Below are 13,504 nucleotides of genomic sequence, written 5' to 3'. Positions count from 1 at the left end.
CAAGGGATCAAGATCTACAGGGATTGGGGTTGAGAAACATTGTCAACTGTAAATGAATGGTGGATCAGACTTGATGTGCCAAATGGCCCAATTCTGCTCCGTTATCTTGTGGACTTGTATTGATACATTTCGATGTACCACATGATTCAAGTATGAAATGGATTTGGTAATTCAGACACAATAAAACAAACACTAACAGAAACAGGCCAACGTAACAGAGGGCTTCCATGTTGGAGAATCAGTTGATTGAACCAAGTCAGAGTAATTGGAGTTCTCCTGTAATATTGGCTCCTGAACCAAACTGTTCAATTTGATTCTGTGTAGACTCCAGGAAAGTGTATATAGTCACAAATTCATTCCCTATTCCCAGACAAGAAGATTGCACAGACAGGGTAGGTAGTGTATCATTCTTACCTAAAATTGAGTTGTTCAAAGGATATTGACAAGAACTCACTGATAGTGAGTTTGTGTATTTGTCACACCTAATGGATGACACCCAATGATGAATTTTGTAATTTGGACTTAAGGACGCTCCAGTCACATTTGAATGATTATTGTGGAAGTGAACAAGGACACACTCCCCCACATTACGCTCAATCTGTCAACATTTCTCCAAAGCCCAGCTGTACCTAATATTCAGCAGGATGGACCCCTTCACTGCGAAAGAGTCATTTCTAACTAGAATAATGACACATCTCCGAGAATCACATTAATAACTGTTCTTATTGAAGCTTTCATTGGTTCTGTGTTGATTGACACAATGTTCTGGTTTGGGCTTTGCTGTCTGTACAAACCATCTGGAATTACTTTGCTGCAATGGCTCACATTTACATCATCAAAGTCACACTCCAAATATCCCATCATTATTCTTCATGGGATTCTTTGGAATTGGCTCAGATCAGACTCCCAGCAGCTCAAATGGAGGGAGAGGTGGAGCACTGAGAGAGGGGGGGATGGAGCATGGAGAGAGAAAGAGGGATGGAACTCAGAGTGAGATCTATCCAGCTGAGGTAGGGAAGTGGGTGGGGAGAGACAGTGAGAGGGAGGGATGGAGGTGAAGGAGTTGTAAATCAAAGACAAATTAGACACTGTTAAAGACTGCCCTGGATGAATGCTGTATGACGCTATGAGTCTGTCAACACTATCTACAATGCTACCTAACTTTGTGTCATGAGCAAAGTAGAATATCTGACTTTCTATGCCATTATCCAAGTCATTGATAAATAATGTAACTAATTGAGGTGTGAGCACACATTCCTATTGGACACCACTGGTCACATCCTGCCAATTTCAGCACTTACTCATTCTCCCTATTTTCAGTCACCTGTCACTCAACCAATTTCCAAGTGTGTCAGTATTTTAGCCTCAATTCTGCAGATATCTACCTTAGTTAACAGTTTCTTACATGGGACTTTATCAAATGCCTTCTGGAAGTCTATATAAACAACATCCATAGACATTACAGTGTCCAGGAATTTCATCTTCTCTTCAACAAAGTTCAGTGAGGTTTTTCGCCATGACCAACTTCTCATGAATCCATGCTGACTCTACCTGATTAACTGACTATTTTCAAGGTCTTCAGTTACCCTCATCCTTGATAATAGACTCCAACAATTTCCACACCACAAACGTTGGTTTAGTGACCTGTAATTCCCTGGATTTTCTCTCACATCCTTGTTAAATGTGAAGTGACATTTGCAATTTTCCAATCCAGAGGTACGACTCCTGTATCCAGGGAACTCTGAAAGATTATAGTCAGGGTATCTAAATATGGTCTGTTACTACCTTTATCACCCTCAGATGGAAACTGTCAGGTCCTGAGGATTTGTCACTCTTTAGTTCCATTATTTACCTCATTACAGATGTTTTACTGACATTAATTTTATTCAGTCCCTGTCCCTGATCCACTGTTAATTCCTTTGGGACTTCAGGCAAGTCCTCCTTCTTTTCTACTGCAAATCTTGAGGTAAAGTATTTATTTAACATGGCTGCCATTTCCTCAGTGTCACTGACAATATCCCCCACTTTTAATGGCTAACATTGCTCCTGACCTCCCAGCTTCCCTTTTATGGAACTGTAACATTTCTCCTAATTGATTTTGTTATCCCTTACATGTTTCCTTTCAGAATCCCTTTTGGTAGCTCTTCGAAGCTGCTTTGTAGCCCTTTGTATCTTTCCCATTCAGCAGAATCTGTCATTTTACTTGCTTTTTTGTAAGTTTTTTTTAGTTTTATTCTTTTCCTTATCTCTTTAATTGTCCATTGTTGTTTGTTCGAAGAAGTGGAGATTTTCCCTCTCAGTAAAAACTGGTTTTGTTTTGTGCTGAATGTTTCTTTCAACATTCCCCACTGCTCTTCACTTGTTTTACCCATGAGCAGATTTTCCCAGTTTACTGTGGACAATCTCTGTCTCATCTCATTAAAGTCGGGGAGAAAGTGAGGTCTGCAGATGCTGGAGATCAAAGTTGAAACTTTATTGCTGGAACAGCACAGCAGGTCAGGCAGCATCCAGGGAATAGGAGATTCGACGTTTCGGGCACAGGCCCTTCTTCAGGAATGAGCAGAGAGTGTTCAGCAGGAGAAGATAAAAGGTAGGGAGGAGGGACTTGGAGGAGGGGCGTTGGAAATGTGATAGGTGGAAAGAGGTCAAGGTGAGGGTGATAGGTCGGAGTAGGATGGAGGCGGAGAGGTCAAGAAGAAGACTGCAGGTCAGGAAGGTGGTGCCGGGCTGGAGGGATTCGGCTGAGACAAGGTGGGGGGAGGGGGGATGAAGAAACTGGTGAAGTCCAAGTTCATCCCCTGTGGTTGGAGGGTTCCCAGTCGGAAGATAAGACGCTCCTCCTCCGACCGTCGGGTTGTTGTGGTTTGGCGGTGGATGAGTCCAATGACCTGCATATCCTCGGTGGAGTGGGAGGGGGAGTTGAAATGCTGTGCTACAGGGTGGTTGGGTTGGTTCGTCCGGGTGTCCCAGAGGTGCTCTCTGAATCGCTCCGCAAGTAGGCGGCCTGTCTCCCCAATATAGAGGAGGCCACACCGGCTGCAGCGGATGCAGTAGATGATGTGGGTGGAGGTGCAGGTGAATCTGTGGCGGATATGGAAGTTTCCTTTGGGGCCTTGGAGAGAAGTGAGGGGGGAGGTGTGGGCGCAAGTGTTGCACCTCCTGCGGTTGCAAGGGAAGGTGCCGGGAGTGGAGGTTGGGTCGGTGGGGGGTGTGGATCTGACAAGGGAGTCGCGGAGGGAGTGGTCTCTACGGAAAGCTGATAGGGGAGGGGAGGGAAATATATCCTTGGTGCTGGGGTCTGTTTGGAGGTGGCGGAAGTGACGGCGGATGATGCGCTGTACATGGAGATTGGTGGGGTGGTAGGTGAGGACCAGTGGGGTTCTGTCCTGGTGGCGGTTGGAGGGGCGGGGCTCAAGGGCGGAGGAGCGGGAAGTGGAGGAGATGCGGTGGAGGGCACCGTCGACCACGTCGGGGGGGAAATTGCGGTCCTTGAAGAAGGAGGCCATCTGTGTTGTACGTATTTTGAACTGGTCCTCCTGGGAGCAGATGCGGCGGAGACGAAGGAATTGGGAGAATGGGATGGCGTTTTTACAGGGGGCAGGATGGGAGGAGGTGTAGTCCAGGTAGCTGTGGGAGTCGGTTGGTTTGTAGTAGATGTCCGTGTTGATTCGGTCACCTGAGATAGAAACAGAAAGGTCTAGGAAAGGGAGGGAGGAGTCCGAGACTGTCCAGGTGAATTTGAGGTCGGGGTGGAAGGTGTTAGTGTAGTGGATGAACTGTTCAACCTCCTCGTGGGAGCACGAGGTAGCGCCGATACAGTCATCAATGTAGCGAAGGAAAAGATGGGGGGTGGGGCCAGTGTAGTTGCGGAAGATGGATTGTTCCACATACCCTACGAAGAGGCAGGCATAGCTGGGGCCCATGCGGGTGCCCATGGCTACTCCTTTTGTTTGGAGAAAGTGGGAGGATTGGAAAGAAAAGTTGTTCAGGGTGAGGACCGACATTAAAGTCGGCCCTTACCTTAATCTCAAACACTAGCAGGTGATTCATGCTTTTCATTTTCAAATGTGATGTTTAACTCGATCGTGTTATGATCACTATTTGATAAATGTTCATGCACAAATGCTTCATAACTAAATCTGGCTCATTATTCATTACTAATTCCAATATTGCTTGTCCCCTTGTTACATCCAGAACCTATTGCTGTTGGAACTATTCCGGATACACTCCAGAAATTCACTACCTTTCTGACAGAGTGCTTGTCTGTCTCCCAATCTAAGTTAAAGTTAAACTTCCCCATTAATAATGCACTGGCTTTGCTACACACTTGTCTAATTCCTGCATTTATATAATCCAGCACCTCAGAGCTGCTGCCAGGGGGCCTGTATCCAACATCTATTACAGTTTTAGATCCTTTCCTGCTCCTCAGTTGCACTGAATGCTTTTCCTTCATTATAACCTCCCTCACCATTGAAGTCATTTTGTTTCTAATCAATAAAGCTGCTCCACCTCTTCTGCCATTTCCCCATGTTTATCCTGTGAACCTTCTAACCCGATATATTTAGTTCCCAATCCTAATGATTCTGCAAATATGTCTCAGTAATTGATCCTAGAGCCAAATCTTAAATTTGAATTTCTGCGAGCAGATTATTGAATTTACTCCTTACACTCTGTGCATTTGTATTCTTATTTGGTCCATTCACTGGAATCTGTTCCTCAGCACTGATGCTGTATTCACCTCTTTCTTATTTCTCTCTATCTGTTTAATCTGATATATACTTCTGATAGCTTTCCTGATATTGCCCACATAGGAGGAGAAAGTGAGATCTGCAGATGCTGGAGATCAGAGCTGAAAATGTGTTGCTGGAAAAGCGCAGCAGGTCAGGCAGCATCCAGGGAACAGGAGAATCGACGTTTCGGGCATAAGCCCTTCTTCAGGCCACATAGGACCTTTTGCCTATTTTTGCTGAAGTTGTTGGTCCCAACACACACAACAACAACTGGATCCTCCCCCACTCCCCGCTCTCCCCTCCTCCCATTCTGCGAAACTTTAAAACCAGTTTGAGATGCCCCTTACCTTGAAACCAGGCAGGCAACACACCATGTGGGACTCTCAATCCTGCTCACAAAGCATGCTCTCAGCCTCCCTCATTATCAAATCCCCCTCTTTTCTTTGTGCTCCCCCTGCCTGGATGGTCTCCTGGACCGTGATGCAGTGGTTTTCTTTCATTCATTCATAGAATATGGGCATCTCTGGCCAAGCCAGGATTTCCTGTTCATAGGGCAGTTAACAGACAACCACATGGAATCATAGAATCCATACAGTGTGATACAGGCCATTCAGCGCCATTAATTCACACCAACATTCTGAAGAGCATCCAACCCAGACCTTTCCCCCTACCCCTGCATCTCCCATGGTTAATGTACCTAACCTACACATCCCTGAACACTATGGGTTATTTAGCATGGCCAATCCTCCTAACTTGCACATCTTTGAACTGTGGGAGGAAACCAGAGCATCTGATGGAAACCCACGTAAACATGGGGTGAACGTGCAATTTCCACACAGACATTCCTTGAAGGTGGAATCAAACTCAGGACCCTGGCACTGTGTGGCAGCAGTGCTAACCACTGAGTCACCATGCCGCCCATTGCTGTGGGTCTGGAGTCACATATAGGCCAGGCTAGGTAAGGATAACAGATTTCCTTCTCTAAAACACATTAGTGACTGAATGGGTTTTCCCCATAGTCAACAATACATTAATACTCACCATCAGACTCTTAATTCCAGAACCATTCTTGAATTCAAATTCCACTGTCTGCCATGTCAGGATTTGACCTCAGGTCCCCAGAACATTAGCTGAGTTTCTGGATTAATAATCCAGTGATAATACCACTAGGTCATTGCCTCCCCCTGTGTGTGCCTATCTAATGGTGCTGAAATTGGCCTTCCCCCCGTTTAGACACTTAATTTCTACTCCATCTTTATCTCTTTACATAATGACTTTGAAACTTAGGGAGTTCTGGTCACTTTCATCGAAATACTCACACCACATTTGTCCATTCCCCCGACAATCCTGTTCCTCATTGACACAGGAATCAAGTACCTCATTCCTGGCAGACAAGGAGCTGAGGCTCCTACAATGCTAAGTCCAGGCTGCACTTATAGTCACACACTCCTGTCCCAGACCACTGGCCATAATTTGAAGTATTTAACCTACAAGGTGTGACTGTCTCCCCAACCACAGTGTCCAGGTAACTCTCCCCTTCCCTGATGTGTCTCAGTGTTTGAAGCTCAGACTCCAGCTCATCAACTCTGAGCTGGAGTGCCTTGAGCAACCAACACTTGCTGCAGATGTGGTCACTCTGAGCTACAATGGGCTCCACCAGCTTCCCCAACGTACAATTACTCCACATCGCCTGGCCCTGTATGTGGAAATTACTTGAGGAGTTTTTAATTTGTATTTTTAAATTTGCTGTTGGTCTTTAGTTTTAATCTGTAAAATATTTCTGTCAAGGAGACAGAGAAGGCTCCAGCACAGGAGGAGGCTATTCAGCCCCTCATGTCAGTGCTAGCTGTTTACTAACCTCATTCACAATGAACATCTCTGTTGAATGTTTGTTGTCAGGAAGTGATTGAGTCTGTTTTTAGAGAGAGAATAACGGACAAACATGAACTGCTCCGAGAGAGTCAGCATGGATTTACAAAGGTTCAGACATCTTTAACCAACCTTGTTACACTTTGTTAGGAGCTCCCTAATGGGTGATATAAGGGAATGTTGGTGGCTATTGTCTGTAGGGAATTCCAGAAGACATTTAAGAATGTTCCACAAAAGAAACATGGAGTCAGATCTTACATTCCACAACCATCTGATGAAGGAGCAGCGCTCTGAAAGCTGGTGATTACAAATAAATCGGTTGGATTAAAACCTGGTGTTCTGTGATTTTTAACTTTGTATTTGACAGTCCAACATTGGCACCTCCAAATCATGGAATCAGATGGAATTTGAGAAATGCATTTACCTTGGGTCAGGAATGGGTCCGGAGTTAGGAGACAGAGAGGGGGGATAACGTGTGTGTTTTCCAATGAGTGATGTCAATCGTGGTATTCCCAGGGATCTGTGCTGGGACCTCAGCTTCTCACGATATTTCTCAATGACTTGGATGAAGAAGCAGAGAGGCACGTCTCTAAGATTGCTGACCACACTGAGTGAGGCAGCTTGGAGGAGGTTACAGAGATAGGGAGGGTGGAGGGCAGGGAGGGATTTGAGAACAAGGATGAGAAGTTGAAAATTGAGGTGTTGCTGGACCTGGAGCCTATGTCGGTCAGTGAGGATGGGGGTGGTCGTGGTGGGGTGGGGTGGGGGACTTGGTGAAAGTTCAAATACTGACAGCAGAGTTTGGGATGAGCTGAGGTGTGGCGGCCGTTGTGATGTGGGCCAGGATAACATTGATTAGGAGATGCCGGTGTTGGACTGGGGAGCAATGGCTGTTGTCTATAGGGAATTCCGGAAGACATTTAAGAATGTTCCACAAAACAAACATGGAATCAGATCTTATTCTCCACAGCTACCTAATGAAGGAACAGCGCTCCGAAAGCTGCTGCTTCCAAATAAACCTGTTGGACTAGAACCTGATGTTCTGTGATTTTTAACTTTGTACACGACAGCCCAACACCAGCACCTCCAACATTGCACTATACAACATACACACAGGTAAACAGACACACACACACATATAAGTTTGTGGGGTGAATTTGTATTTGCAGAATTAGATCTTACTTTGCTCAAAAACTGCATGAATCCATGTAAGATTCTGTATATCCGTTTTTTGAATGAGAATCTGTCTGACCATTGTGGCACAGACAGCCTCACAGGGAGTTAACACCTTCAATACCTTATCTGAGCCGACATGACACCAATTGTTAATGTTCACTAGAGAATGTAACTTTTAAAAAACGTTTTACAATTTACATATGAAAGAACTGAAACCAACATGGTCATTCTAAAAGGTGAGAGACTTAACAAACAATCGGGTCTTTTTCAATATATAATTCCAGTTACATCACACTGGAAACTTTTGCTATAAATTCTGTGTCTTACAATCTTATTCTCTACAACCACCTGATGAAGGAGCAGTGCTCCGAAAGCTAGTGCTTCAAATAAACCTGTTGGACTATAACCTGGTATTGTGTGATTTATAACCAGGATAACATTGGAATGGTCATGTTTGGAGTCCCCATGACATTGCTGAGATTTTCGGTGGCTGATCTTTGTGATGTGGAGGATATGGGGCTCAAATCAACCTCAAAGATGAGGCTAAAATTGTAAAGAGTTTGGTTGAGCAGCACAAAGTGCTCAGGGAGAGGATGGAGTTTGTACCGGGAGCTGAAGAGGATGGCTTTGATCTTCCCAATGTGTTTCCCAGTGAGCCTGGCTCCTCAGTCCTGACTGCTCTTAGCTGCTGTGATTGGTCACTGACTGGACACTTATTATTAGAGATTCTGACCACAGCAGAAAGCCCCAGTGTAAAAAATAACTGCAAAGACTGTCAGAGCGCAAGGTTGAAACTTCACCAATAGAGGAAGTGAAAGAAGGAGCTCGGAGCAGCTGGACATTTGTTACTGAGTCGGAAGAAAACTGTGAATTGTCTGAACTCCCTGGAATCTTACAGCACAGTAGGAGGCCATTCAGCCCATCGTGCCTTTGAATGATCCAATTAGTCCCACTGCTCCTCTCTCTCCCCATAACCCAGCAAATCTTTCCTTTTCAGCTCAATCTCCAATTCCCATTTATAGACCTGGGGCCACAGAATGAGACTGCCCTGAAGCTGGTTCCAAATTGGCATCTCATTCATTCATTGGGAGACAAACTGCCTGGGCTGGGAAATGGAGCTCAGGACCCTGAACATTCTCTCTCCTCCTGAGGGACACTTCATTTGGTTTTGTATATTCACTCGTGGGAAGTGGGCTTCAAAGGCTGGGCCAGCATTTTTTACACTGTCCCTAGTTGCCCTTGAGGATTTTAGATTAGATTCCCTTCAATATGGAAACAGGCCCTTCGGCCCAACAAGTCCACACCGACCCTCCAAAGAGTAACCCATCAGATCCATTACTCATGATTAATGCACCTAACACTACAGGCAATTTAATATGGCCTGCGCATCTTTGGATTGTGGGAGGACACCCACGCAGGCACGGGGAGAATATGAAAACTTTACACAGACAGTTGACCAAGGCTGGAATCGAACCTGTGAGGCAGCAGTGCGAACCATCTGAGCCACTGTACCATCCCAAAGGTGATGGGAAGCAGCCTTCTTGAATCGCTATAGTCCATAAGCTGTAAGTTGACCTACAATGTTCTTGGGAGAGAATGCCAGCATTTTGACCCAGCAACAGTTAAAGAACAGCAATATATTTTCAAGTCAGGATGCTAAGTTTTTTTGAGGGAAACGTGAAGCTCACAGTGTTCCCCTGTATCTGCTGCTCTTGTTCTAAATGGAAATGGACGTGGGTTTGAAAGGAAACCAAAGGAACTGCAGATGCTGTAAATCCGAGACAAAAATAGAAATTGCTGGAAAAGCTCAGCAGATCTGGCAGCATCTGTGAAGAGAAATCAGAATTAATATTTCATGCTTGATCCAAAATGTTATCTCTGATTTCTCTCCCCAGATACTGCCAGACCTGCTGAGCTTTCCTGCAATTTCTATTTTTGTCCATGGGTTTGGAAGGTGCTATCTGAGGATCTTTGGTGAGTTTCTGCTGCGCATCTTATCGATAATACACACTGCTGCTACTGAGCATCGGTGATGGTGAGAGTGGATGTGATGCCAATCAAGCAAACTGCTTGGCTCTGGATGGTATCAAGCTTTTTGAGTGGATAAGAAAGACATAGGATACAATAGACATAGACAGGAATGGATTAGAGGGATATGGGCCGAATGCAAATGAGACGAGTTCACTTCAGAAAACCTGGTCAGCATGTAAACGTTTGGCTAAAGGGTTCGTTCCTGTGCTGTACGACTCTGTGACACTATCAATCTATAAATGTTGTTGAAGCTGCACCCATCCAGGCAGGTGGGGAGTATTCGATCACACTCCTGACCTGGTTGACAGGCTTTAGGGGAATCAGGAGGTGAGTTACTCAATACAGTATTCCTTGCCTCTAACCTGCTCTTGTAACCACTGTGTTTCTGTGGTGAGTCCAGTTGAGTTTCTGGTCAATGGTACCTCAGAATGTTGATAGTGGGGATTCAGTGATGGTGATAGCATTGACTGTCAAGGGGCGATAGCTAGATTGTCTGTTATTGCTGATGGTCATTGGCTGGCATTTGCATGGCACCAATGGGAAATGTTGCTTCTCAGATGAAACCTGGGTATTGTGCAGATATTGCTGCATTTGAACATGGACTGCTTCAGTATATGAGACGTTGAGATTGTGCACTCGTTGGCAATGATCCACATTCATGCTCTTGCCTTGAGTCGCAATATCTGTTTGGAGTCTGTCCAATAGTAGATAGATAGTACCACACACCAAAATGGAGGGTAGTCTCGATGTGAAGGTCAAACTTTGTTTCTACAAAGACTGTGTTATGGTCACTCTTACGAATTCTGTCAAGGACAGATGCATCTACAGCTGAGGTGAGGATGAGATCAAGTACATTTTTCCATCTTTTTGGTTCCTTCACCACCAGCTGCAGAGCCAGTCCCTCAGCTACATCCATTAGGAACCAACCAGCTCGATCAGTAGTGCTGCTGCCGAGCCACTCTCAGTGGTGGACATTGAAATCCCACACCCAGAGTACACTCACTGCTGTCACCACCCTCAGTGCTTCCTCCAAATGCTGTTCAACATGGAGGAGACCGATTCATCAGCTGATAGAGCAAAATATCTTGTCATCACCAGGTGGTTTCCTTGCCCATGTTTAACCTGAGGTCATAAGACTTCATGGGGCCCGGAGTCAACTTTGAGGCCTTTCAGGGTAACTCCCTGCTGGCTGTAGACCACTGTGTCATCAGCTCTGCTGGGACTGCCTTTCTGGTGGGACAGGACACATGCAGGGACAGTGATGGTGGTGTCTGGGACATTGTCTGTAAGGTATGATTCTGTGAGTATGACTGTGTCAGGCTGTTGCGTGACTAGTCTGTGAGACAGCTCTCCCAAATTTGGCACTTGCCCCCAAATATCAGTAAGGAGGATGGAGCAGGGAAGACAGGGCTGTTTCTGTCAATACCTTTACTGTGTTGCGATTGATGCCAGGCAGTCCGTCTGGTTTCATTTCTTTGTTGAGACGTCGTCACAATTGGTACAACTGAGAGCCTTGCTGGGCCATTTCAGAGGGCAGTTAAGGGTCAACCACATTGCTGGGGGACAACGCCATGGATCCCAACATCACATTCTGACCTCCCCAACTTTCCCTTTCTGTATGTGGAAGGCCGAAGCCTGCCAGCAGGATATTCAACTGCAGGAGCTATCACAGTCCCTGCATAATTCTGTCCCCACATTAATTCAACACAAATCTTGAATTCACATCGCACCTTCAATATCCAAAACATTCCAGGGTGTTTCACAAATTTGCAGTATGAGGAATGGGGAAGGGTGGTGGATGAACATAAGAACTAGGAGCAGGAGCAGGCAATTCAGCCCCTCGAGCCCGCTCCACCATTTAATACAATCATGGCTGATCCCGTCTCAGACACAACTCCACTTTCCTGCCCACTCTCCATCATCCTTTAACCCATTACTCATTAAATATCTGCCCATTTCCTTCTTTCTGTGAGACAGGGAAGGGACCACTCCATTTCAGACAGTTGGGCTTTATGGAGTAGGTGGAAGGAAGGTGAGAGAGGACACTGGAATTATGGAGTTAGGAGGTGGGATGAACAGGAATAAGGGTTTCTGCGGTCAAGGGGCTGACGTAGTGATGGAGAGGATGTGGGGTTTGAAGCTCAGATACTGGAGGATGTAGTGGTAAGGAAGCCCATGTTTACTGGTCTCTATTGGAAGATCCAGTAGGAAAAGGATGCATGTCTACTGGTCTCCACTGTTAAGGTCCAAGGCAAAGAAGGCCCTAGTTTACTGGCCTCTACTGAAGTGTCTTGTGAGATGGTGATCCATGTTTACTGAAGTCTATTGGAGCATCCAGTGGGCTGGCGGCCTGTGATTACTAGTGTCTATTGAAGGGCTCAGTGTAATGAAGGTTCATGTTTACTGATATGTATTGGATGATCCAATGGTATGGAAATCCATATATACTGGTCTCTGCTGGACATTCAGTGGGAAGGAGGCCGATGTTTACTGGTCTCCATTGGCTAGTCCAGTGCATCATGGACACCATGGTGGGTGTAGGGCTCAGTTCCTTTCTGTTGCAATTGTGTGATGGTCCTGATCTCATCCCAGTAAAACACCCTGACCCAGAACCTGACCGTGGAAGGGGAAGGAGAAGCGAAGGGATTAGGTCATGTTGTGAATAGACGGGATGGGTCAGTGGGTCAGAGCCTGTCCTGTCCCTCCAGCTCACACTGATGGCCTGAGGATCTCCTCTCTCTGCTGGGCCTTCATGGAATGAGGATTGTGTCCAGTGAGAACAGGCCAACAGCACAGAACTGCACTTCATTTAACAAGAATCTGTCCATCATCATGAGACAGGCTAATGCCTGGTCAATGTGGGAAATGGGGCCTTACACCTGGAGAAGACATGCTTCTGGGGTCAAGGGTTAACATCCATGAGTGGGCCAGAGCAGAGGGAGATTTACCCTGCAATTAACTGTCACCACCTGGGACACTGTGAGAAAGAGAGGGAAGAGAGACAGAATGAGAGTTGGAGGGAGAGTGTGTGCGTGAGAGAGAGAGAGAGAGAGAGAGGGAGGTGTGTCTGCGATAGTGTGAGATGTGTCGAGGGAGTGAGAGAGATACAGACCTGGAAGTAGAGATGGTGAGGTTGAAGGATATGGGGCAAGAAATAGAGTGGGAGACAGCGTGACTGAGAGGGACGGAGAGAGAGACAGAAAGAGACCAGGGAGGTGTGAGACCACGAGCAAAGGGAATCAAGAGAGAGACGGTAGGGTTGAAAGTGTGTTTGTGTGTGTGAGAGAGAGAGAGAGAGAGAGAGAGAGAGAGAGAGAGAGAGGATGGGAGAGATTAAGAGTGCCAAAGAGAGAGACTGAGAGAAAGCGTTTGCAGATGTGAGACAGAACGGGAAGCGAGAGAGTGATAAAGAGATAAAGTGATAAAAAGAGAGAGACAGGATCTGGTCACCACATTGTGGGAAGGAAGTGATTGTACTCGGGAAGGTGCAGAGATTTCCCAGGATGCTGCCTGGGCTGTAGGGTCTGAGTGATAAGGAAAGATTGGAAAGACCGGGGTTGTTTTCCTTGGAGCAGTGAAGGTTGAGAGGAGACCTGACAGAGGACTATAAGATTATGAAGGGCACAGATAGATTCGACAGGAAGGTAGTTTTTATATGGGTCGAGGGGTCAAAAACCAGGGTCAGAAACTGAAGGTAA

The 13,504-nt window shown here is 46.0% G+C and overlaps 1 long non-coding RNA gene and 1 gene segment (V, D, J or C); one reads left to right on the top strand and one right to left on the bottom strand.

Moving 5' to 3' along the window:
- The window catches only part of LOC148149306 (uncharacterized), a 191,683-nt gene that overhangs the window by 26,435 nt on the left and 151,744 nt on the right, over window positions 1-13,504 (top strand). The gene's annotated exons all lie outside the window — the stretch shown is intronic.
- The window catches only part of LOC122554662 (Ig kappa chain V-V region MOPC 149-like), a 226,982-nt gene that overhangs the window by 210,357 nt on the left and 3,121 nt on the right, over window positions 1-13,504 (bottom strand).

This window comes from Chiloscyllium plagiosum, unplaced genomic scaffold (assembly GCF_037043375.1).
Source record: "Chiloscyllium plagiosum isolate Xiang-an unplaced genomic scaffold, Cpla_swu_hap1 HiC_scaffold_9, whole genome shotgun sequence".
Taxonomy (NCBI): Eukaryota; Metazoa; Chordata; class Chondrichthyes; order Orectolobiformes; family Hemiscylliidae; genus Chiloscyllium; species Chiloscyllium plagiosum.
Note: the sequence above shows the minus strand (reverse complement) of the source record. Positions and strands in the feature narration are given on the sequence as shown.